We start from the raw sequence: 26731 nt of genomic DNA, 5'->3' as shown, positions 1-26731 counted from the left end.
TTAATTAATTAAAAAGATGCCCTCACCGAGCTCACCTCCTCCCTAATTCACCCACAGTCCTCTAGTCAGAAAGATCCCGGTAGAGGAACAAGAATGAAAATGGTGCCAGGAAGGGGTCAGGGGATGGAGGGGGGCAAACTCAATATCCTCCACAGTGGGAGCAGGGAGCACGTGGCATGTCCTAAAGCCCCCGCCCCGAACTGGAGAGGAGGAGATGTGGATGGAGGGCAGAGGCCTCCACGCGCTCACTGGTGACAGGTCTGATGCCAACATCCGGGACATCCCACGCATCCTTCAGTTGGCAGCCTCGCTCCTCAGGCCTCCACGCCGGAGCCAGGAAGGCCTGCGAGAACTTCATTGGCCTTGGGTGTGAAGAGGAGGCCGGCTGTGGACACAGCGGGGTAGGCTGGACCCAGGAAGGTCCCCAGGGAGACAGGGAAGCAGGAAGAGACCCCAGAACCCCTGCCAAGAATCCCCACAGGCTTCCAGGCCCAGTTTTTCCCGTTCCCTCCTCTTCCTTTCCTCACTGTTCTGTCTTCAAGCTTTCCACCCTGCAGGAAGTGGTCGGTCCACCATATTGAAACTGTCCCCTGTGTCTCCCCCTTAACGAGCCAGGTTAAATATGCTGTAATCACAGTAATAATACACCTGGGCTGGTTCTCGAGAGAACTGCCTTTTGTACGGCAATAGGACATTAATAGCAATTATTCTGCTTTGTAATCGGAGCTTTAAATACTAATTCAAACAGCCAGAGGAAAACCAATTAGTGCTAATTTATCTCTATGTGTTTTCCAGAGCTGGTGTCTGTCACACTGTGAAGAAATAGGTTGGTAACTATTACAGTTGGGTGGTAGATAGAAGTAATTATCAGATTCTTTCATTTTTCTTTGGGGGGGTGGGGAGGGCCAAGATAAGTTCTGTAAGTCTTCGTTCCCTTGAAGTTTAAAGGGAGGATACACGCTGGCTCTGAGATCCCAGCCCTCAGCATCCCAACTGTACAGGTATCTCCAAGAGCTCGGTGGGCTCTAGTAGAGGTTGCCTTGAAGGCCTTAACAAGGAGCCTCCAGCTGATAGGCTCGTAGAAGTACTGCCTGCAACATTACAAGAAGCAGAGAGTTTCTGGGGAAAGGTTGGTGAGCCCCCCACCCAAGCTGACCACAGGAGTAAGGGCACAGTGGGACCTGAGTCCCAGGCAGGCCTCTGTGTCTCCAGCTGTGTGGCCTGGGTAGAGGCACTAAACCTCTCTGGACGTTGTTGTCCCCATTTGTAAAATGGACAGAATAATCCCTATCTCACAGGTTTGTTGTAAGGATTCGATCAAATAGAATAATGTTTATAATGAACCTAGAACCCAGTCATAATAGGTATGAGTTATTGAGTGCAAACCATTTGCCTGGGACTCTTCTAGATGATTTTGTGTATATTAATATTATCTCTAACCCTCCAAAGGCATGGATGGCCTCACTGTGTTAGTTTATTTCCCTGTTTCCTCTCCTGTCCATACCTTTCACCAGCTGTGCAACTCAGGAGAAGCTATTAATCTCACTAAGCCTCAGTTTCCTCATCTGTGTAACAGCGGTGATAATAGTACCTTCCTTGAAGATTAAAGGAGACAATGATGCTAAAAGCTCTTAGCAGGTGCTCTATTATCATTATCAATATTATATATTATCCTTTCATTGCATATAGTTTTGTTGTCATCTATACGAATCCTCTATTGAAAGATACAGCACTTTGAGGACATGTTATTAACTAATCCACAAGGACTTATCAAATGTCCGATGCATACTCACTACCATAGCAAGCCTGCTCACACCATTTCAAAACATAAGGCTAGCACACCCTGAACGACAGAAGGTGGGAGAATAATGGCATTTGACAGAGCTTCACAGTTTATATCAACACAATGCCATCATGTATATGATTCCAAGGCCTTTTCACAAGTCAGTGGGTTGAGAACTACTGAATCCCCATTTTACAGGTAGGAAAATGGGTATAAGTGATCTGCTCTAGAAAGTGGTAGAGGGCTTCCCTGGTGGCACAGTGGTTGAGAGTCCGCCTGCCAGTGCAGGGGACGCGGGTTCGTGCCCCGGTCCGGGAAGATCCCACATGCCGTGGAGCGGCTGGGCCCGTGAGCCATGGCCGCTGAGCCTGCACGTCCGGAGCCTGTGCTCCACAACGGGAGAGGCCACAACAGTGAGAGGCCCGCATACCACACACACACACACAAAAATTAATAACAGCTTTGGCTGGAGGATTATGGGTAATTTTAATTGTCCTCTTTTTGGTTATGGGTATTTTCTAAGTTTTCTACATTGAGCATAGTTCTCTTTCATACTAAGAAAAACAATGAAACTTAATTTTAAAAAAGGAAGGGACAGGGCTTCCCTGGTGGCGCAGTGGTTGAGAGTCCGCCTGCCGATGCAGGGGACACGGGTTCGTGCCCCGGTCTGGGAAAATCCCACATGCCGCGGAGCGGCTGGGCCCGTGAGCCATGGCCACTGAGCCTGCGCATCCGGAGCCTGTGCTCCGCAACGGGAGAGGCCACAACAGTGAGAGGCCCGCGTACTGCAAAAAAAAAAAAAAGGAAGGGACATATGCTGGAGACGTTTTGAAGGAAGAACTGACAGAATTTGATAAGTGACAAGATAAGGGTGATAAAGGAGAAAGATGAATCAAAAATAACTCGGAGGTTTTGAGACTGGGTGATAGGGAAAATGACAAGGAGAAGGAAGTTAGGTGGGGGGGGGTTAGAGAGTGGGGATGGGACCCGTTCAGGTGAGACAGTGGAGGATATTCATTCCCGCAGCAAGAAAGGAAGAGCTGCCCTGAGAGGGGCTGTGCTCACCAGGCCGCAGGGCAGCCTCGGAGTCAAGAGGAGAACTCGGGACACCCTTACCAATGCTCCATCCAGAGCTGCAGTCTCACCTGTCTTTCTCGGCAGGGAGTTTAAAAGAGAAGCACCCAGACAAGACCCTGAAGTAGACCCGCCCACGACCAGCAGGGCTTCCCAGGCTTGGAACTGGGCTGCTTGGTCCTGGGGGCGCCAGGACAAACTTAATGCATGACAGAGAGCAGGGCTGGGGAGTGGAGGATGTTAGGCCCAAGGCCTTGCCGGCAGAGGCTGCAGAAGACAGAGCATGCTGGCAGGGAAGTCCCAGGGTCCCGGTGCCATTGGTGATGGCCGCGCAGGGACGGAAAGCGGGGGAACTCATCTCTGGAGGATACAGGAGGCATTCTCATGTTGAGAAGGGTCGCCCTGAATCTTAGTTCCCAGCCAACCCCCTCAACCCCAGTTGTCCACAAACACGTTGTTAATGCCTAGAAACCCATTCTGCTGCTCCAGGTTGACTGGCCTGCAGAGGCTTTGGACCTGCCAGAGCCTCAGAGACCAGCTGCCCCAGGCCACACAAACACCCAGGACAGGAAAAGGCTGCTCCCCCTCGCCTCTAGAACCATCTGCCTTGTATCTTCTGGTGACTCGGCCAAGGGTGGGTCTCCTGAGGCTCCGAGTGAAAAGTTGCATCCTGACTAGCACCGTCCAGCAGGCCAGCAGCAAAGCTGCCGCCTCTTCCGTTGGGGTCACCCCTCTCCCCCTCCCCAGTCGGCCCTGCCCCCTGCACCCGCACCAGCCCTCCCAGCACCAGGACCGCCTCACTGAGCCGCCATCGCCTTAAAAGACTCCACATTGACTAAGCCTGAGGCCCCACCGGAGGCTGCGTCACTGTTTCCTTGGCAACCGAAGGGGTGGGTGCAAAGTAACACACAAAGCAAACAAAATGAGCTCCACATGGGTGGCCGGGAGAGTCACCTCAGCATCCTGGGGCCACCGATGGCAGGGGGTATCTGGGTGTCTGCCGGACTCCTCTCACTGAGGCTGCTCTGGGGGGCACCTGACAGCCCCCCAGATATCCTAGGCAAGGAGCATTTCACAACACACCATGGCCTCTGCTGGGAGCTGTCTTGCCAGAAGAAATGAGATGATCTGGTGAGGGTCCTGCCTCTCCATGCACTGGGCACTAATGAGGCTGAGACGTCAGCCCCGAAAAGTTGTCAGCCAGGAGGAGCGTAGAGCCACCAGGGAGAGCTCGTGGCCAGTCACTGCCTGCCTGAGATGGCCTGACGTGACCCCAGCGCTCCCTGGGCTCCTACTGTAAAGGTCCTTCCAAGGCGCACTGTGGGAAAACCTTGACAGGTGTATGGCTGAGATTCCAAACTGCTTTTCAAAAAAAAAATTTTTATTAAGTTACAAATATATCCATCAAATGCCCAGATATTAAGTGTAAAACTTCCATTGTCTTAGTCAGTTCAGGCTGTTATGACAGAATACCATAAACTGTGTGGCTTATAATATTTCTCACAGTCCTGGAGGCCAGAAGTCTGAGATCAGTGTACAGCACGGCAGGTTCTGGTGAGAGCCTTCTTCTGGGTTGCAGACGGCCAACTTCTCAAAGTATGCTTCCTTGGAGAGCAAGGAGGAGGAGGGGAAACAAGCTCTCTCTGACTCCCAAAAGGGCACTAATCCCATCATGAAGGCCCCAGCCCCCTGACCTCATCTAATCCTAATTACCTCCCAAAGGCCCCACCGCCTAATACCATCATACTGGGGGTAGGGTTTCAACATACACATTTTAGGGGGACACAAACATTCTGTCCACTCACCATGTAACCACCACCAAGGTCAAGACATGGAGTATTTCCAGTGCCCCCAAAGCCTCCCGCTTCCCATTCAATATCCCCACCCCAAAGGCGACAGAGTTCTGACTGCTGTCACGGTCCATGAGGCTTGCTGGGGCCTTCACGTAATAGAACCACATCGAGGGGGTGCTCCTTTGCCCTTGCCTGGCTGCAGGCATGGTGCTCTGTCCTGGGAGTCAACCATGTTGTTGCAGAAGAAGTCAGGGGCTCATAAAAAGAAATGAAACTGAGTTATTTGTCATGAGGTGGATAGACCTAGAGCCTGTCATACAGAATGAAGTAAGTCAGAAAGAGAAAAACAAATACCGTATGCTAACACATATATATGGAATCTAAAAAAAGAAAAAGGTTCTGAAGAACCTAGGGGTAGGACAGGAATAAAGACGCAGACAGAGAATGGACTTGAGGACGCGGGGAGGGGGAAGGGTAAGCTGGGACGAAGTGAGAGAGTGGCATGAACATATATACACGACCAAATGTAAAATTGATAGCTATTGGGAAGCAGCCACATAGCACAGGGAGATCAGCTTGGTGCTTTGTGACCACCTAGAGGGGAGGGATAGGGAGGATGGGAGGGAGACGCAAGAGGGAGGGGATATGGGAACATATGTATATATACAACTGATTCACTTTGTTATCAAGCAGAAACTAACACACTGTTGTAAAGCAATTATACTCCAATAAAGATGTTAAAAAATATAAATTAAAAAAAAAAAAGAAGTCAGGGGCTCATTCTTTTCTCTCGCTGTGCAGCATGCCTAGTGCTTCTAAGTGTCTCAAGGGTTTTCTCCAGGTCCCTGACCTGCAACTGTTATTTCTACCAGGCCACACGTGGCCAGGGACACCCATGTGCAGGCACGCCCAGGTTGTGCCCAATCCCAGGTGCACTCTTTTCTACCCCACTCGAGAAGTCACGTAAGAATGAGAGTGGGTATGACCATATCATGGAGCTAACCTTGAATTCCCTCTAAGGTAACCCCCCAAAGTGTGTTTGGGGGGGATTATTCGAAAACTGTGGCACTTCATTATTAGCAACATATTTGTTTGTGATACATCTCACAACTACTGGTACCATGCCAGCGCATCACAGCTCTTAAGCTGAGAGCTGCTAGTCTAAGTGGTGTGATTTCAGAAGAAAAGGAAGGCCATTTCCTGCCCCCAAAATATCTCTTTCCCCTAACCCACTGCTTCTCCTGAAGTTTCACGCAATCAATTTATTGCGCTGCATCAGACAGCGCCAGTGTCCTCTTTTAAAATGCAGGAACTCCTGAGGAGAGGGAACCCATTAAACCCACAGTACCTTACCTTAGTGTGACTTATGGGGACACAGGAAAGACGCACGCTGGGGGCTGGCGGCACGCCTGGCGCTGTGGGGGAACCTTTCCCACGCCTCCACTGCCCATCCCCACAAGGAGGTCAGGAGGATGGTATTCTTTTTGTTTGTTTGTTTTCTTTTCGGTACGTGGGCCTCTCACTGTTGTGGCCTCTCCCGTTGCGGAGCACAGGCTCCGGACGAGCAGGCTCAGCGGCCATGGCTCACGGGCCCAGCCGCTCTGCGGCATGTGGGATCTTCCCAGACCGGGGCACGAACCCGTGTCCCCTGCATCGGCAGGCGGACTCTCAACCACTGCGCCACCAGGGAAGCCCGGGAGGGTGGTATTCTTAGCCCCATTTTACAAATGAGAAAACTGAGGCTCGAGGAGATTAAATAACTAGCCTAAGGCCACATAACTCTTAGGTTTCAGAAGCAATCATTCAAGGCCAGTTTAGTCTCCTCCAAAGCTCAACTGGGTAGGTGGGAAGTACCAGGTATTTGTGAGCAAGGAGAGAGAAAGGCATAGAAAGGAGAAGGGCCAGATGCTGTGCCGAGGAGGAAGGTGACACCCGGGCCATAAATCAAAGTGCCAGAGGAAAAAGGGAGTTCCTTCATATTGGATTTCATAGTCGTTCAAGCGCTTCCGCCCCAGAGCCAGCGGCAGGTGCACCATCAGGGCAGTCTGGCCACCATCGGCCCCCACACCTCCTCCGTTCTTGGTGACCACCAAGGGATGTGTCACAGGCACCAGGTCACATCCCTACAGAGGTGTGCACAGGCCTTCCTCCTGACTCAGAAGGGCCAGTTTCTTCAAGCCCCTCTTGGGGTGCAGAAGAATGCCCATTTGGAAACTTCACAGAGTGTTAACTCCCTGCTGAGCACCCTATATGCACTGTTTCAGTCTATACAGCAACCCCGTGGCATGGGTAGCCTGAGGCCCCATTTGTAGTTGAGAAAGCCGGTGCATCGCCACGAGGCTGCAAACTCCACGAAGGCAGAGATCACATCTCGTCACTCTACAGGCTAGCACCTACCACTATGCCTGGCATATTCTGGGTGCTTTTCTCCTCAGCACGGCATCTGCCCCTATTACCTCTGGGTCCCTCAGAGGTGTATGGCCAGGTCTTCCTGACCCTAAAGAGGACATCCTCATCACCAAATGAGGTACACTGCAACAGAGACCCAGCAGGAGGGTGAGGAAGGCCTAATTCTGGGAAAGGGGAGATGCCTGGGCTTCAAAACCAAGAGTGTATATTGAAGGGGTCCATCAGGTTAGGCCCAGGAGCTGGCTGCCTGTATCTGTTGGTACAAGGCAAGAGCGCTTCCTCAAAAATAGCACCTGCACCAGCCATAATTCCACCAGTATATGTTCACTCCCTTGTGTCTCAAGCACCATGAAAGCTGTGGGATAACAATGGATGAAACACGGTGGTGTCCTCAGGGTTTAGAAAAGGGGAGGTGCAAAGCCCACGATGGGCACGGGCTGTGAAGGGGGCCCTCCCGGCTGCGGGTCTGGCACTGTGAAGCCCCAAGAACAGCGCCGGGCACGGAGGAGTGGTTAGACACGCACGTGCTCGTGCACACGGGCCGGGAACTTGCATGGGATCCTGACGTAGACACAGAGTCTTGCGGAACAGGTTGTAGCAGGCGAGTGACCACGTCACATGTATCTTCCATAGTGTTAACTTCGGCAGCATCAGTGATGGGAGGGATGGACGTGCGGGATAGGCAGGGGGACTGACCAATGATGTCATACTTTCTGGAGGATGCACGTATCATCAGCTGGCACCCTCACGTAGCGGGGAATACCTCAGCCAAGAATATCCTGGGCTTGTGGAGGGGTGCCAGGAGAAGGCGGGAGTCAGCCCTGAGAAAAAGGCGTGTCCCTAAAAGTGGACAGACCCGAAGGCAGCCTCCTCCGCTTACCCAGGGTCAGGGGCTGTGGGCATGCATCTGTGGGGGGATGCACGTGCACGCATGCGCGCACACACACACACACATGCCCACACGTACACACACGTATTGGATTTAAGAATGAGGAGCTTTAGGGCTTCCCTGGTGGCGCAGTGGTTGGGAGTCTGCCTGCCAATGCAGGGCACACGGGTTCGAGCCCTGGTCTGGGAGGATCCCACGTGCCGCAGAGCAACTAAGCCCGTGAGCCACAACTACTGAGCCTGCGCGTCTGGAGCCTGTGCTCCACAACGGGAGAGGCCGTGACAGTGAGAGGCCCGCGCACCGCAATGAAGAGTGGCCCCCGCTCGCCACACCTGGAGAAAGCCCTCGCACAGAAACGAAGACCCAACACAGCAAAAATAAATAAATTAATTTAAAAAAAAAAGAATGAGGAGCTTTAAAAAAAAAAAAAGAAACAACGCATACCTTGGTCCCATCCACCCATGGAATCCCAGTCTCTTATGTTTGGATGATGGACGCAAGGTGTGCCCTGGACTGAAGCACAGATTTGCCACCATTTTTTTGTCATCCCTGGTGTAGTCCTTTCAATGATTTCACATAAGGAAAACGGGCTGGAAAAAAGTTAAGTGAGGAACAGGCAAAGAAACCAAAGAGCATGTACCCTGGGGAAGAGAAGCTCTGAAGAGAAATTGGGAATTCTTCTGGTGTTTAAAATCCATGAGATCGGACTTCCCTGGGGGCGCAGTGGTTAAGAATCCACCTGCCAATGCAGGAGACGGGTTCAATCCCTGGTCCGGGAAGATCCCACATGCCGCGGAGCAACGAAGCCCGTGCGCCACAACTACTGAGCCCGCGCGCCACAACTACAGAAGCCCCCGCGCCTAGAACCTGTGCTCCGCGACAAGAGAAGCCACCGCAATGAGAAGCCTGTGCAGCTCAATAAAGAGTAGCCCCCGCTCCGCGAAACTAGAGAAAGCCCACACGCAGCATGAAGACCCAACGCAGCCAAAACAAATGTTAAAAAAAAAAAAAAAAATCCATGAGATCGGGGAGCAAGTCTTTTCCACATCTCTCTCTTCTCTTGGCACTAAGTACCTGGCATGCAGGGGTCATCCAGTGACAGCTGAGCACTGAATGAATAAATTGTTGAAAACAGTCACACAAGGAGAAAAGTTAATCTTGTTCCGTCAGGCCCCAGGCAGAGCTACAACCATGGCAGTTATGCTAGGGAGCTAGATGAACTTCTTAACAATAATAATAGCTAAGCTTGGTTAGTTTAGTAGGCTGGGCACTGCTTGACATGTATCATCTCCTGTCATCCTCACAAAACCCATCCTCACAAAACTTGTATTGTTCCCATTTTACAGAGGAAGAGGAAATGGAAGCAAAGAAATGTCAAGTCCCCTATCCAAGGTCCTAGAGCTGCGACGTGGCTGTGCTGGATTTAAACCCAGACACTCTCGCTCCAGCGTGCACTGCTCTTAAACACTTACTTAACCATGAGAGCTGCACAGAGATGGTCTGACACTCTGGGAGAAGGTCGCCAACACTCCATCCCCAGAGGCGCCAGAGCCAAGAGTGAACAAGTCATGGTTGGGGACGTCATGAAGGGGATTCAAGCAGCAACAGAGGGGTGGACTAGGTGACTTTCCAGACTTCTTCCAGCTCTCAGAGAAGAGAATTCTGTGTCTCAGTCCATTTGGATTGTTATAACAACTGCCCTAGGCTGAGTGGCTCAAAAGACAAACATTTATTTCTCCAAGTTCTAGAGGCTGGGAAATCCAAGATCAAGGGGCTGGCAGATCCAATGTCTGGACAGATGCCTTGTATCCTCACATGGCCCCAAGAGAGCAGAGAGAGGAAGCAAAGTCTCTCCTGTCACTTCTTATAAGGGCACTAATCCCATCAGGAGGGCTCCAATCTCATGACCTAAGCACTTCCAAAAAGGCCCCACCTCCAAATACCATCACATTGATACCATTAGGGTTTCAACATGTGAATTTGAGGGGAACACAAACATTCAGTCCGTAGCACTCTGTCATTTTATTCCTTTGCCCTGGGTCATTTGTGTGAGAGAAGAGCTATTTGGAGTTACTCTATCTGAAGTGGAAAGAGTACTAGCTTGGGAGTCAGGACCCCAGGTTCCAGCTTGAACTGCAGGCAGCTCTGTGCTCTGAAGTTCCTCAGCTGTAAAAGATGGGAAATGTCTAACCCCTTCAAGTCCAAGATCCCACAGTTCTCTGATTTGATGTCGGGGGAGGAAAAGGAAGACCACAGTAGGGAAAGGGGACCCCACTTTGCTCCTTACACAAAAGCGAATTCTACCTTTCTGGGACCCTGCCGTCACTTTTATCTTTAGAGGCATGATGATTAGAGGCCTGACTAAGAAGAAACCAGTCGGGTCAATATCAGGCCATCCATCCCCATGGAACTTGGCCTTTTTCTCCCTTCAGGACTGAGAACCTGACCATCTAGGGCATCTCAAAATTAATCTTGCTTTTTCTCAACAGTGGGCAAGGCCTGATGTCAGAAATATCCAGAAAAACTGTTGGAGCAGAATTCTGGCTACATCTGCAGATAGGCGTTTTGAAGGGCCAACCTGCATTTTTGCTGGACTGCTCCCTGCCTCATGGTTTTCCATCCCTCTGTTGCTTTTAGAGATATATACATATAAATATCTCTTTCCCTGAGGGACAATGAAGCTCAGCCACCGGGAGTTCAGTGTGATCCTGTAGAATTTGTTATGAAGGAATTTCACCGGGTCGGGGAGCAGAGACTGTGTATTCAGGACATTACCTGGTTAATAAAAAAATTGCACAGCTCCCAGAAACACACGAGATTTCCTTTCCTATTTTTTCCGCTTTAAAGTAACAAAGGGGGACTTCCCTGGCAGTCCAGTGGTTAAGACTCCGTGCTTCCACTGCTGGGGGCACGGGTTCGATCCCTGGTCGGGGAACTAAGACCCCGCATGTGGCATCTCGCAGCCCTAAATAAATTATTTAATTAAAAACAAATAAATTAATTAATTAACCAAGGGTATGTCGTTTCCCCCAGTTTTGCCAATTTAAATTGCAATGATTCTTTTTTGAGACAATAAGCAAACTAACAGTAAGGGTTAAATAATTTGTTAAAGGGTCGTGGGGTAGAGAGGAGTTGGGGTTTGAAAAGGGGGTTGGGGGACTGGAATCTGCCAGTAGCAGCAGTAAATGCAGAGTTGTGCCTCAGGCATAATATATCAAAGAAAATATAATGCATCCAGCTTAAAACTAATGATTGCCGTATAATTAGATGAGAAGCATTGTGCTATAAATGTGTATTCTTTCGCGTGCTGTGATTTTACTGTAAAAAAAAGAGAGAGAGCGAGAAAGAAGGAGACAGAAAAACACAGAGCCCAGCAACATACTATAAAAAGAACCTTCTGTTGACTTCTCTACTGTTTAGTATTCCTTGGCTGTTCTCCCTTGGGAGTGTGTAATTAGTACTTTATGAAGAGTACATTTAAAGCAGTTTAATATTCACCTCATTCAATCTGAAACAATGTGATCCATGCTTAGACAAATCAGTGCTCCTTGCTGACATAAACTGTCAGAACATTACCTCTGAAAAGACCTTTCAGGAGGTTTGGATGTTAATTAGTTGTCTATCATGTATAAACAGAGCAGTGAGCAGAAGGGGCTCCGACAGGCCAGAGGGATACGTTGGGAAATGCATTTTGTATGAACGCGGCTTGCAGGGGGGTCTTCTCGCTCTCCCCCACTCCCCCCATCCCCCTTCCCCCGTGTCAGCAGCCACGCATGCTTTGGACCTCTTCCGGGCAAGAAAAGAGCTTTCCAGTGGCTTCAAGGGGCACCTCCAGCCCCCAGAGGGGACTGGGGATGCTAAAGGGGTCCCCCGTACACCACCCCTGCCCCTGACACCTGCTGGCGCCCCAGGAAAGGGCCACCTGCAAGTTTGGCAGGAAGCATGACCTCACAGGCCCACCTGGCTTGCTGGGAGGCTCCAGGCCTTGGGCCCCGGCTGGGTCCCACCTCCTGTGGGTGGAGAGAGCCGGGAAGAGATGAAAGTGTCCTGATGCCCATCTCCTTGCTCACCCAAAAGGTCTGCTCCTCCAGGCAGCCAGTCCACTGTAAACAGAGCTGCATGGTACAAAAGAGGACTCCCCAACACGGGAATTCATGCAACTTCCCTCAACAGCCCGGCTTCTCCGAGGGCCGGCAAGGTTCAGAACGTACAGGGCACGGAGTCCAGACCCAGCCTCAGGATGATCCTTTGCCAAAGTGCATCCTGCAAAGGCACTGCCTTTGTGAGCTGTCTAGGGATTTGAACTAGCTGTCCTTTATCCTGGACTTAGAATGCCCTTGTGCGAAGCACTTCCTAGCATGCTGAAGGTGCTTACTAAGCAGTGTCAGGACATCATTCTGCTGTTCTTGCCAGGCTCGTGATTCCAAGATGGCATGGCAGCTGGCAGCAGGAACTTCCTCCCCCCCAGGGTCAAGCAAGCCCCACCCACTCAGCTGTGTCCCCCACTTGTCTTCCTTTCCCGGCTCCCAGCACCCCACCTTCCATGAGTGGGCCCAGCCCCCACAGGCTCTGTATTCAACATTCTTTCCATGAGCAACCACTAAGCGCCTACTGTGTGCACTGCACTGCGCTACATTCTGGGGCAGCAAAGATATATAAGTCGTGGTCTCAGCTCACGGGCCATTTACAGACCCATAAACGTATTATCAGAGTTTGGGGTAATTATAACTAGTGTCAGAGAGGCAATATCATTTAGTGGTTAGGAGGGAGGGCACTGAGGTCATACTGCCTGGATTCAGATCCCAGCCTCACCTTGGGCAGGTTATTTAGCTGCTCTGAGCCTTGGTTTCCTTATCTGTAAAATGGGGATAAGACCCTTTCACGGGTTTTTGAATGTTAAATGGCATAATTCAATAAAGTGCCTAGTGTAAGGCATAGGATGTACTAAGTGCTTGATTAATGTTTGTCCCCCACCCCCAAATAGTATAACAATCAAAGTGCCTGAAGGCAGAAGAGGGAGATACTAACTGTGCCTGGGTAGTCTTGGAAGGCTTCCTGGAGGAGGTGACATTTGAGCTATGTTTTAAAGGACTGTGTAGAAGTTTACCAGGTAAAGAAGTAACAGGATGGCTTTCTAGATACAGGAACAGTGAATTATAGGTGGAAAGGGGCACAGAGATAAGCAGGGTGTTGGCGATAGGAAGACATGACCCCCTGTGCACCGAGTCACACTGCTGAGTTCCAGCCCGGGAGGCTGGTCGCAGGTGACCCTCCAGAACCAGCCACGGGATAGCACAAGTACACAGAAGAGAGTGCTCCAGGTTCCATGGCTGGGTGATGATGGGGTTTTTCCAGCAGCCGAGGAACTAGTCCTTTTCACTGTATTTCTCAAAAAGAAGAATAGCTCTCTTTTCATGCCTAGCGCAGCCATGGCTCGCGGTCCCAAGAAACACCTAAAGCACATAGCAGCTCCAAAGCACTGGATGCTGGATAAGCTGACTGGTGTGTTTGCTCCTCATCCATCTACTGGTCTCCACAAGCTGAGGGCATGTCTCAAGGAACAGACTTAAGTATGCCCTAACGGGAGATGAAGTAAAGAAGATCTGCATGCAGCGTTTCATTAAGACTGATGGGGGGGCTTCCCTGGTGGCGCAGTGGTTGAGAGTCCGCCTGCTGATGCAGGGGACGCGGGTTCGTGCCCTGGTCCGGGAAGATCCCACATGCCGCGGAGCGGCTGGGCCCGTGAGCCATGGCCGCTGAGCCTGTGCGTCCGGAGCCTGTGCTCCGCAGCGGGAGAGGCCACAACAGTGAGAGGCCCGTGTACCGCAAAAAAAAAAAAAAAAAAAAAAAAAGACTGATGGCAAGGTCCTCACTGATATAACCTACCCTGCTGGTTTTATGGACGTCATCAGCATTGACAAGACTGGAGAGAATTTTCGTCTGATCTGTGACACCAAGGGTCGCTTTGCTGTTCATCGTATTTCACCTGAGGAAACCAAGTATAAGTTGTGCAAAGTGAGAAAGATCTTTGTGGGGACAAAAGGAATCCCTCATCTGGTGACCCGTGATGCTCGCACCATCCGCTACCATGATCCCCTCATCGAGGTGAATGACACCATTCAAACTGATTTGGAGACTGGCAGGATTACTGATTTCATCAAATTTGACACTGGTAACCTGTGCCCGGTGACTGGAGGTGCTAACCTGGGAAGAATTGGTGTGATCCCTAACCTGGAGAGACATCCTGGTTCTTCTGATGTAGTTCATATGAAAGATGCCAACGGCAATAGCTTCGCCACCCGGCTCTCCGACATTTTCGTTATTGGCAAAGGCAACAAACCATGGATCTCTCTTCCTCGTGGAAAGGGTATCCACTGCTGAGGAGAGAGACAAGAGACTGGCGGCAAACAGAGCAGCGGATAAAATGATCTCTAAGTGACATGATTGGAAAAGTCTTTGTACTTAAAGATAACTACCACATAATTTTTAAAAAAGAAAAAAAAAAGAAAGAAAGAAAGAGAATCAAGATCTCACACTCCCCTGGCCTGAGTATCCACCCAAACCTGAACCCACGGGCAGAGCTAGGCTCCCAGGAGGCAGTGGAACATCAAAGAAAGCAGGACCATCCTCGCCTGGCTCCAGCCCTGCAGCTGAGAGCCTTCCCCCCACCGCCCTTCCCGCCCCAGCATTGCCCCGGGCTCGCTGGGGGATGGGGGGATGGGCATACAGCCCTCAGCACCCGGGACGCAAAAGTGCTCAGTACATGGTGGCTCTTATTATTAATGAAATGAGCTTGCTCTGACCCACACTTTTTTCACAACTGCTTCCTTCTCTAGTTTTGCACTTGACAACAAGCCAGGACTCAAGAGAACCAGTGAGTCACCAGCGTCCTCTCGGCAAAGCCCTGGGTCCCCCAGGGCCCCAGGTCTGTGGGGAGCCTCTTGTAGCTCCACAGACTCCCAGACGCCACCTCCCGCCCAAGACAAAGCTGGTGGTGGGACCAAGGTCCCAACCCTGCAACCAGCCCCTCAACATAACCCCAGGTCTTCCTCTGCTCGTGAAACCCTGGGCCTCTGCCTTCTGAGCAGGGCCTTGGTTGGTCACCTTGTAGAATATCCCAGACTCTGGGAGGGTGCTGTCCTCCCCACCACACCAAGGACAGGGTGGGCCGTCCCTCACTCACTGAGCAGTGATGATACCACCCCGCATCTCTCAGGCACCTGCTGCGGGGTAGACGCTTTCTGTTGAGAACCCTCACTGCAGCCCTCTGAAGTAAGTAGGGACTATTACAGCCAGGAGGCAGACAATTCACTAAGTCCCGGGGAGGGTGAAGAGTGATCCGAAGGCCCTCAGGCAGGCAAGCAGCAAAACTCGGGGTCTAGGCCTTTTCTACTTCCAAACTCCCCCTGCCCCCAATTTTACACTAGGCCAGGCATAGCAAACTACAGCCCGTGGGCCAGATCGGCCTGTTTTTGTAAGACCTGTGAACTAAGAATGTTTCTTACATTTTTAAAGAGTTGTAAGAAAAGAAAGAAAGAAACAAAGAACATGTGACCAAAATCACCTGTGGCCCACGAAGCCTCAAATATTTACCACGTGGGCCTTTGCAAAAAGTTTGCCAGCCCTGCCCTGGAGCCCATGGGGCCACCCGGGGAACATTTGATTCGGGACCAGATATTGGGTACCTGAGATCCAAGTGGAAAAGCCACAGTAGGGAAGACAGACGTTTGACCAGGACAATGCTGCTGTGTGACCTGTCGCTTCAAAGCCATTTTTAGAAAGGTCTTTAGTAGAGATGAGATCGGGCTGAAGGGAACACCAGTAATTTCTCTCTCTCTGCAGGCTTTACAGCTGATGAAGTTTTTCACACACAATGTCTATTTCATGGAGTTAGTATCCTCACTTTTTGAGTGAAAAGTGGAAAAGCTGAGAGGGGAGATGACTGATTTATGGGTCCCTAGTGAATATCCTCTCCAGGTTCCATGACCTCAAAGCCAGTGTTCTCCCCATCACACCAGGGCTGCGTCTGAGCCCCAGGGCATCTGGGGAACGGGAGCAGAGAGACGGTGCCGGGACTGGCCAGGAGGGGCGCTAGTGTGGTGACCACTAGTCCCAGCGCCTCTTTCTTGGCATACAGATTGCCTTTATATGCATCTCAGATTTCCTTTTTTTAACACAAGCCCAGCTATCTTGGAGCTGTTTCAGCCACTGAGTCAGCCCTCAAGAAAAGCACCCCAATTTGCTGTATCTCGGGGGTGATTCTAGCCCATACTTATCAAGCTAAATAACCGCCCTCCAGGGCAGGGATGCCTGATTTCCAGTCCCAGCTCTGCCGCCAGCCAGCTTTGTGACCTAGAACAGGCCAGCGTCCCTCTCTGTGCCTCCCTTTCCTCCCTGGGAAACAGAGTCCCCACCCCCTCCTTAGCCCACATGGGACTGTGGGAAAGTGAATGAGATCATGTCTGTGTGGGGCTTGGCGGAAGGAAGCAGCAGTACAAGGTAGTATTATTTTCTGGGTCTAGCTGGGCAGTTGCCATGAAGCTGCTGAGATGTACAAGTCTTTCAACGGCCTCGGGAACCCATCCCAGGAATGCCATGGGAAGGCAGTGTATCAGAACCAGCTTAGGCTCCCAAGCCACTGGGGAGTGAGTCCAAAGCCCAGCTCAGCCACTTACCAGCTTTGGCAAACCACCCAATTGCTTTCAGCCTCAGTTTCCCCACCTGTAAAATGGGAATCATCCCAACCACAGAGGGCTGTGTGGTTAAGGATTAAATAAACTAATCCCCAGCACTCATGTCTATGAATACTGTGGGCCTTGTCAGGACACTTCTTTGTGTTTTTCCCTGAACTGTCTCCAAATAAGCACAAATGTCCTCCCTCCACGTTCCCCCTCAGGACGGCCTTCTGCAGGAGGGACGGGCTGGGCTTACCAAGCACCCCCTCTTAAAAAAGAAAAGTGAGAACCGAAGCAGTGAGCCCAGGCCTCTCCCGGCATCACCCAGGCAGCCTGTGACCTGCAGGGCCCGGGGTCCAAGGCCAGGGGACAGGGTGAGGCCAGGTGTTCCCTGGAACCCTTTCCCCTCGAGCAGTGGTGGAGAGGGGCCCCGAGTTCTGGACCCAACAGTGCCAACCTTAGCAGCCAGCCAAGGGCAGCAGGCCACAGCGCCCTTCGCCCTCACCAGGTGCAAAATGAAGGGCCTCAGTGAGCCCCAGGCATAAATGAACTGTCTTGGGGGCAGACATAAACGAACTGTCTTCCTGGCCTCTTTTTGGAGGGCAGGAAGGGACACGAAGTTGGGGGGTCGGACGCCTACGGAGAAGGTCTCCGGTGGGCAGGAGTGCTGATGGAGCCGTGGTTGAGGTTGCTGGTGGCCCAGGCCAGCAAGGGAGCTGAGAGATCCTTCCAGCAGAGGGTGTGAGAACCAGCCACGGACCAGCCGGGCCTCCTGCGGATGACACCAAATCTGCCGAGCCAATCTGGCCGAGACGGTCTGAATTAGTCACCAGTTTGGCAAGGAGTTAAATCAGTTACATAACAGCCTCCCTTGCTCTCCACTGGCTCTCCTGAGCTGGGCTCTCTCGGGGTGAAGGGGCTGGGGTGGTGGGAGGGAGGTGACATTCTGGGAGCCAAGGGGCTGAGGTTCCCGCACCAGCCCTCCCCAGGCCCGCTCCAGCCCGGCAGGGCCAGAAGGAGGCGCCAGCTGTTCACCTCCTGTCTGAGTCTTGGCCACCCTGCCTCCCAAACAACCCCTTGCTAGCCAATCCCTTGCTAGCCTTGCAACCCGAGGGCTCCAGGCTCTAAGCGTTAGCAGGGAAGATGCCCCAGACGAGGAGTTACACTGTTTCTCAGCTCATGGCAGCTCAGAAGCACTTCAGAGCCCTCCCAGGCCCACTTCCCCTGCTTAATTTGTTATAAGACATCATTATAATTAACTATTTTCAATAAGCATTTAGCAAGCACCTTCGGTCGTGCCCTGTTCAAGGCATTGTAGGAGCTACAAATGTGACTAAGAAACAGATACACAGCGGCAAAAGTAGCTTGGAATTATAACACCTTTCCTCCGGAAAGGACAGCACTTTCATGTAAAGGAACTCAAAGCCACGGGCCCCGTTTCCTGCTGAGGGTCAGATTTAATCCCTGCTTAAGGGCTGGAGAAACCAGCCTTGACCTGAGAAATGCCCGAAACGGTGCAGGCTTCTTGGGGCCGGAGTTTCTTGCTGATTTACTCACCCACTGCTCTTGGCTGAATGAAGAACAATAAATGCTTAACAGTATTAATAATGGGTCACAGTGATGGTGATGAGCATGATGGCAAAAATAACGTTAGAGAAGAGTACACGTGTCCCATTTGGGGCCCAAGCCCTTGGGACTTTAATCCTTCCTTTGTCCCTATTGGCACTTCTGTTACACCCACGAGGTAATAGAAGACAGGAGTAGAAACTTTGGAAACATTTAAGAGTCATTCACGCAGACTTTCTGACTTCAAGCAGGACTTGACTAACCCATCCAGGAAGAGTCACCTTTGCACCAAGTGGGTGAACACAGGCGTCCACGAGTGGAGCAGTAGCTTTGTGGGCCCTTCCTCCCCCACCCCCCACAAGCCTAAGTTAAGGGAAAGTCCCCGGCCCAGGCTCTGGGGGACGGTGATAATATCAAGGGCCACATTCCCTGCTCATCATTCTACCAGATATGTGACATTAGGAACTGGTAGAGATCTCAGAGGTTCCTTAGTCCAGCCTTCATTGTTCAGATGAGAACACAGAGGCCCAGAGAGGAGAAATGACTCACCTGGGGCCACACAGTAGAGCTGGAACTCCAACTCCCATCTGCTTTTTTTTTTTTTTTTTAAAGCTCATTTATTTATTTTTTGAATATTTATTTATTTATTTATTGGCTGTGCCGGATCTTAGTTGCGGCACGCAGGATCTTTTAGTTGCAGCGTGCAGACTTCGTACTTGCGGCACACGAACTCTTAGTTGCAGCATGCGTGCGGTATCGAGTTCCCCGACCAGGGATCAAACCCGGGCCCCCTGCATTGGGAGCGTGGAGTCTTACCCACTGGACCACCGGGGAAGTGCCTCCCATCTCCTTTTATTACGTCGTGAAAACCGGGCAGAGAGGTGATGGAGGACGGATGCAGGGAAGCTATAAGCCTCCCCTGCTCGTGGAGGTCCACGTGATCCATAATTCCTGCCTCTCTGGTTCGGTAGCAGGCAGGTAATAGCTTTGCACAGAGGGGGAAGCAGCTGCCCCAAGGAGGACATGCAAGTGGCTGTGATGCCAAGTCAGTGTGTTTCTAGAACAATGAGCCTTTCCCCTGTGCTCAGCTCCCCAGAAAAAGCCTAAAGAGGTAAACTACCCTCAGGCCCGCAGGCAAATTCCTGATGAGAATCTGATCCAGTTTCTATCTCCCAAAGATCTCTGAGTGTCTACTTGGGAAAAGCTTCCCCAGCAATATTTACAGCCAATTAGAGAAAATTAAAGCATTAAATGGGAAACCTTGTGTCGATTTAGGCCATGCAATCACTCCCTCATTTAGCAAACTTCTCCAGAGTGTCTACTCTGTGAGGATTCAGTGATGAAGAAGATAGGGTCTCTGATCTTAGTACACCCGCGGGCTAATAGGTGAGACAGGAGAAGGAGCAGTTACCTCGGAGACTTTAATTGCTGCAATGTAAGACATTTGGGGAGCACAGGAGAGGCGAGGAGGTGGGCAGCTTCTCAGAGGAGACGCCGGACCCCGGGCGCTCAGGAGCCACCTGGAAGCCACAAGCCCACCCTGGGCAGATGCAATCTGATCCATTTGCTTTTAAGTTTCTCTTTGCCCTTCGTCCCTTCCTCTGCCCCAGAGTTCAGACATTCTTTTTCTCATGGGAACATACCCCCTCAGCAACCCCTAGCTCCTGCTTCTGCCTTCAGACTTTCCTTTCCCACCATTTTCCCCATTTGGGACCCAAACTGAGCCCACACCCTATTGATGAACGGGTAGACTTGGCATGGAGGTTGCGGGGAGGGGCCCCACTGGGCTCACCCGGACAGATGTGCTCTGTCCCCCACACAGCTGTCTGGGCAGCCCATCTGCGCTCGCTTCCTGCCTCCCGGCTCTAACCCCTCACGCCTCCCACACAGGGGTGGGGAAGTCTGGTCCAAAAGCCAGTATTCCGCCCTCCCACCCACCCACCCACCAGCACACCAAAGCCAGTAGCCCAGGGCCCTGGCTTCCACCCTCCACCCTCCTCCACAAGGAATGGTGGCCTGGGAAGGACTTCGGCAAGGTGGCCACTCTGGAGGGCTCTGCCTTGGGGTTCAACCTCAGGCTCTGGGCAGCTACGGGAGCTGCCCAGCTCTCTAGTTCTCCCAGCAGCGTCTGTCCTTATGAAACACATTACAATATCACTGATCTGATTTCAGTATTTGGTCACAACTAAAGAGTCTGCTTCGCTCTGGCCAGGTGTCTCCGAAGGAAGGAAAAACTATTTTCAAAAAAAAGGTTTGATGTGAAAAGATGTCCCAGCTAAAAGTCTGCCCTTGCTGCGTTGACTCATTGTCAAGGTCCACGTGGTGCCCCCAGTTTCAATGCTGGGAGGTGGGAGGAAATGGGGAATCTCGCGAGGAAGTGACTTCTCTGGAAACCCGTCTGCTTCTGGGATGCTCTCAGATCCCTCCTGGCCCCTGAGCAGGGCATGTGCATTCTCTGGGACTGTAAGGATAATTCAGGCAGCTCTGCGCCTCCCGTGAGCTGAAAATTTTTTAAGGGCAGGAACTACAGTCCCATAGCCCCCAGCCCTGGCTCTGTACATGGTAGACACTCAATAAGAGTGTGCTGAACTGGGCTACTCCCTGGCCACCTGCCTGCGTCAAACAGGAAAGCGGGGAATCTGATTAACCCTCTCAGTTTGCTCTTAGGAAACTCAAATTGGGCGATCAGGAAAAGGAGAGACATCACTGTGATATGTCTCCATGACGGAGAATGGGGATGGGAGAGTATTGGAGGAATGGGAAATTTGACTGTAAAATTAACAGGTAGCTCCTACTCAACCCAGAGCCTTTTCTTTAATACTGTGTCCTAATGCATTAGGAATTAGGGAGAAAGATGATAAACTGTTCCCTTTTCCTGGAAACGGAAATGTCTTAGGAGTGTGTGCAAACCCCAGAATCCTACATCTCCTGAACAGTGGGATTGCCTGGATGGGAACCGGCTTCTCTAAGCAAAAATGAGCCCCCAGAACAAGGGCTGATGCCAAGAACAAGAGCAAAGCACTCACCCAGGCTTTCTTGTTGCAAGAAGGGATTGCCTTCCTTGACCGCCATTTTTAAATGAGGGAAAATTCCAATTTGCCCCACTCTTCCCACCACATCCACAGACACACACAGCCTTTGTCTGTGACTTTAGGTGAGGGTCAGTGCTAGCCTTTCTGCCAGGCTGGAAACCCATTAACCATGGATGTTGATTCAGGTTTTTCACATTGCTCACTTACGTGGCCTCAAGGTGACCAGACAACTGTGGAGTTAGGTTACTTTATTTTCAAAGTGTTTTGCTCAGTATGTAAGAAAGAAGATTTCTTTCACAAAGACATTCATGTCACCATTTTTCCACTTTACAAACCTGGCCACCGTAACAATGGCGGAGACCCTGAAATTCAGGTCCCAGCCTGAAAACTCTGATCACCCGATAAGTCTGAGCTTAATGTAACAGAAAGAGAAGGTGGATGAGAGATGGCTGATGACAAGAGGGTTGGATGACAGCTGGGCAGAAAGGCAGGCTGATAAGCCCGCAGCAGGCAAGGAACCCCATCCTTGTCCGGGGCCTTTGAGGCAGGCTGCTTGGCAAAAGGAGAAGCTCCTTTGTTTTAGGAACGGTAATTTATGCCCCTGTGCTTTCAAACGAGAGCAACCCAAAGTTTTCTTTAAATACACACACACACAGGGCTTCCCTGGTGGCGCAGTGGTTGAGAGTCCGCCTGCCAATGCAGGGGACACGGGTTCGTGCCCCGGTCCGGGAAGATCCCACATGCCGCGGAGCGGCTGGGCCCATAAGCCACGGCAGCTGGGTCTGCGCGTCCGGAGCCTGTGCTCCGCAATGGGAGAGGCCACAGCAGTGAGAGGCCCGTGTACCGCAAAAAAAAAATTAATAATTCATAAATAAATAAATACACACACACACACACACACACACACACACAACCCCTTTCCTCCTCCTCCAAGGCAAGGCTTCTTTCCACTAGCCCAGTGATTTGGGGCCTCTCTCCCTATACAGGTTTAAGGGAAAGGGAAAATCCATATTCACCAATTCACCCAGATTATCCCACTAGTTCATCGTGCTAGGGAAGCCCTAGGACCGCACAGATGTTCCTGGGTATCAGACCCAAGGTCCACAAGGCAACTGGATCTTGGAGGGAGGGACAGAGTTTCATTCCAACCACTTGCAAGAGTCAGAAATAGTCTTGTGGCCCCTCCAGGACCCCCAGAATATCAGCTTCCGTGGGCTTCTGCGTCGGGGACCCCAGCCTCTGCTCTCCTAATCTAGGGACTTAGGTTTAGGGGAGCAACCCTCACCCACCCCAGCTCTGTCCAGAAGCAGGAGGCTTGACCTTGGACCCCCTGCAACACGGATTCCCTGGGACAGATTTCACAGCCCAGCACTGAGTTTTACTACAAGTTTCAGACAAAGAAGGTGGGTCGGAGCCGAGAGCATGCTCCTGCCCGCTGCGTGGGTGTCAACTTAAATACCTTCTTGTCAACACTTCGATGTGTTCAACATCACTCACAAGGGTATTCTTTAAGAAACCTATTAACTTAATTAACCAGGCTTTTTTTTTTTTCTCCCTCTCCCGGGATCCATGCACCTCATATAAAAATTTGGCTTTCTTCTTTTCTGAGATACTTTTGAGGTAATTCCTCTCCCCTCGATACAATACCGATACCTTGTTTATTTCTCTGTCAGGGTGGCGGCCCTAGTTAGACTGACTCCTTGCCTCGGGTCCTGGCGCTGCAGGAAGCTAAGAGACAGCAAAGCGTGCCCTTAGCGATGGGGGAGTGTGGGTCCTCTGGCATCCTCTTTTCTAACTGCCGGACAGGAGTGGAAATCTAGAGGAGACCAGGGAAGGGATAAACCAAGCTCCAACAGGGTCTGCCCCCTCTTTCCTCGAGAAAGGGAGAGAAGATTCACCTGGAGACACAGGTCCATCAACAGGCATTTATTAAACACCAGCCAGGTACCCAGAATGATCCACTTAGATCTTGGAAGAAGAGAAAATTCTGCCCGGGTCAGTTTTTCCAAATCCCAGCTGCATGCACATCCAAGCCCCTGGGAAAATGAAGGACTTAATTTGGTATAAGGTATCTCACACCAGGAATCAGGAGAACCGGATTTCAGAGCCACACTGCCTATACGGGGTCCTGTGGATGCCACGGCCCTGAATTGTTTCCTCAGTAAAAGGTAGAGGGTAGACCTCGCTAAGGGTCATCCAGCTCCAAGCCCAGAACTCCGTGGCCTCTCACAGGTCACAGATCAGGAAGTTGAGCACAGGAGGGAAGCTGGGTGCCACAGAGGTCTGGGGGAGAGGCAGGGCCTGGACAAGGAGGGGCACCTCCAGGGGGGTCCAGGACTACGTATCATTTAGAGCTCTGGTGTCCAGCTCAGTAGCTACCAGCCACATGTGCCAATTAAAATTAAAATTAATCAAAAAAATTTTTAATGTTTAAAAATTCAGTTCCTCAGCAGCACGAACCACATTTGAAGTGTTCAATAGCCACATGTGGCTAGCAGCTGCTATATAAGACAGCACAGATCTAGAACATTTCCATCACCACAGAATGTTGTATTGGATGGAGAGTGCCAATCAGGAGGAGGTAGACTAGGGGAGCCAATATGAAGAAATTGGTTTCCTGATAGAAGGCTGAAGTCCACGTAGGAAGGAGAGGAGGAGAAAGAGGAGAAGAGGGCAGAAGAGAGGGGTGAAGAGGAAGAGACTGGAGAGAAGGGAGAACGGAGGAGGAAGACTGTAATAAGAGAGAAGGGGAGGAAAGCAAGGGAAATCCTGTGGTCGAGAGCTGACCAGCTACTCCTAATCTGGGAGACCAACACTCTCCCCCACCCTGCTCCATAAATGCCAGAGAACAGAATCACAGACCCTACGGTCAGGGGCCACAGATATGGCATCTGGTGGTTTTCCAGACCTGAAGAGCCCAACCTGTCCCCAAATGGATCAGCCCTTGTGACCAGGCCTCTCTCCATCCCCCACGGTGGCTTTCACACCTGGGCTCCTGGATTCACAGAGATATGGCGCAGCTCCTTCCATTGGCAGGGAGTGAGGGGCACATTTCACAGGGATGGCCCTGAGGCCCTTTCACAGATCACTGCAGCAAAAATGTTTCCTGGGAAAAAAGAAGGAAGCAAACAAGCGAACTGAATCTAATGAAATACAAATGCTTCTTCTGCCACAGGTTGGGTTCATTTTTCAAGCCAGGGGACAGCACCTTGACTCAGTCCCATAGATGTATAATCCATTTTGTCACTTTCTCCCACATTCTTCTAAGCAAGCATTTGAGAGGCAGCATTGAACTGGGTGAAGGGAATCACGTCTGAGATCAGCAATATCTGGGTTTAATCCCACTTCTGCCACCTAATGAGCTGAACAAGTGGCTGCTCTCCCCCAGCCTCCGTTTCCTTCCTTGAAGGGTCATTGGGATGATCAAGTGCACTGATGAATGTGGAATGCCTGGACCAGGCCCGCTGCGCTGGGTGTGTGCCAGTCCCTCCCCTCCAGGTCCGGGTATGTAGCTCTGCCACAGGAGCAGGAGACACAGCAGCAGGGGGCCAAGACAAGATGCTCTGGAAGAGCTCAGGGCCAGAGGAGATGCGGAAGAGCAAACAGCTGTGGGTCTAGCCCGGGGGGTGGGGTGGGGGGTGGTTCTGTACTACAGAGGGGAAGCACTAGGAGAGAGCCCTTGAGGAAGGCTTCATAGTGGAAAAGAAGTGGAAACTAGACTGGAAAGATAAGGAGAAGCAGAGGAGGGCATTGAGACAGAAACTACAGAGCCAAGCTCACAGGGAACCTCAACTCTTATTAGTCAAGCCAAGGGCCAGAGGAGAGCGCTCAGCATCTCACTGGTAAATCCTCCAGCCACAGGGCTCCAGGCCCTCCCCAGTTCACCTGGCCACTCCTCATTCCTCCAGATCCCACCTCCACATCAGGTTGCCGATGCCTCTGCAGAACCTAAAGCTAGTGAACTGTTGACTCATCACAGCCCACGCCCCTCTCAGTGGCCTCACAGTGGCGCTCAGGGTCCCCTAAGTCAGGAGGACACCGGCAAAAGTGACCCGCTCCTGTCCAAAAAGTTTCCTGCCCCCAGGCCTGGGCGTGACCCAGGAGAGATTTAGGAAGATCTAGACTGGCCCTTCAGCCCAATCTGAGCATATTCAGGGTCACCCAAGAAATTCTGGCCAAGGGGAAAAAAACCATCTCTTCGCTCTAGAACTGATTTCCTGAACACAGCCGCCTTTGTTATGAGGTACAGGCAAAGTAACCTTGGACTATGACTCAGGAGGCTTAGATCATGGACCAGGACACCTGGATTCCATGCCCAGATCTGCAGCCGATCCTATAACCTTGGGCAAGTCACTTAACCCCTTGGGAGCTTGTGTTCACCAACTGCAAATTGGGGATGATAAGACTTGTCCTTTCTGCCTCCTTGGGAAGGAGGGTTAAATGATACCATGGCATGAAAGTACCTGATAGGCCTCAAGAGAGGAGAGCGGCTGACACGTGCATTGGACGGTGGTTGTTCCTGCCTAATAGCCACGACACCACCTCCGAGTGACTCACCTCACCTGCTTGCTCTCTGAGCCTTTCTAAAGGTGCCTTTCCTACCATGGTGCCCCCTGCTGAGAGGCCAAGTATGGGGTGGGGGATGCTTTTTCTGCCCTGCATTGTCAGGGGGCGACTGTCTCCAAGGGGAGGGCACTGAAAATGGGAGGTTGGTCAGGGACCCAGGAACCTACATTCCTGGGATCCTCTGCCCTCCTCTGACCCCAATTATCTGCAAATGGCCTGGAGGCAGGGCTGGGCCAGCGCCCAGATGGGAACACTGAGGCTGCAGGCTGACTCAGAGTTTCTAGCCACTGGCAGACCTTGTCATGACGGCCTGTGGCTCCTCTCCAGTCTCTGACCGAAAGACCACAGTTAGACAGTTCCGGAACTCTAGGGAAAGAAACTTGGCCTGTCCCTCCATCCTCCAGGGTGTGGGGACTCTGATTCTACCCATCCCACCTGCCTCAGATGCTACCAGCCACCCAAGGTCCCCTTGCCACCACCAGGGGCTTCTCCATGACAAGTGTATTGAATTGTTTACTTCCACTACCCATTTTATCCCAAGTGAACTCATGTTCCCCTGACAGCTTTCTACAATCAAATGGGGTCGGGGCGGGACCCAAAGAACAACTTGAGTCTCTCAATGAGCTAATCCTGGGAACACCGGGGCAAGTATCTCTTTAGAAATATTCCCTGCATGGCAGGTCACACTAGCCTGCAGCCACAACACCCAGGGCTGTGATCTCACCAAGCTCCAGGAAGCCAAACAGGGTCAGGCTTGGCTAGTCCCAAGCAGGGAGACCTCCCAAGCAAAACACAGGTGTTGCTGGTGAATCAGCAGGCAAGCCCCTCCCTCCCGGGGTCTAGCTCTTCTCAAGCGAAGGAGTTGACACTGGGATGATTGGTATCGGTGTGGGGCAGAGGAAGGGGGCGTGGTACAGTCAGCGGCTGCTAGATGCCCTTTCTCT

The 26731-nt window shown here is 51.5% G+C and overlaps 1 protein-coding gene and 1 pseudogene across 2 annotated transcripts in view; both read left to right on the top strand.

Moving 5' to 3' along the window:
• The window catches only part of PEBP4 (phosphatidylethanolamine binding protein 4), a gene marked incomplete at both ends in the record, with an annotated part of 209922 nt that overhangs the window by 153431 nt on the left and 29760 nt on the right, over nt 1-26731 (top strand).
• On the top strand, nt 13378-14483 carry LOC307054151 (small ribosomal subunit protein eS4-like; annotated as a pseudogene). Its single transcript has 2 exons — nt 13378-13573; nt 13802-14483. The product of its transcript is annotated as a small ribosomal subunit protein eS4-like (transcript).

Source organism: Hyperoodon ampullatus (genome assembly GCF_949752795.1).
Source record: "Hyperoodon ampullatus genome assembly, chromosome: 6".
NCBI classification, from domain to species: Eukaryota; Metazoa; Chordata; class Mammalia; order Artiodactyla; family Ziphiidae; genus Hyperoodon; species Hyperoodon ampullatus.
The sequence above is the reverse complement of the archived record's forward strand: the minus strand, read 5'-3'. Positions and strand labels throughout refer to the sequence as shown.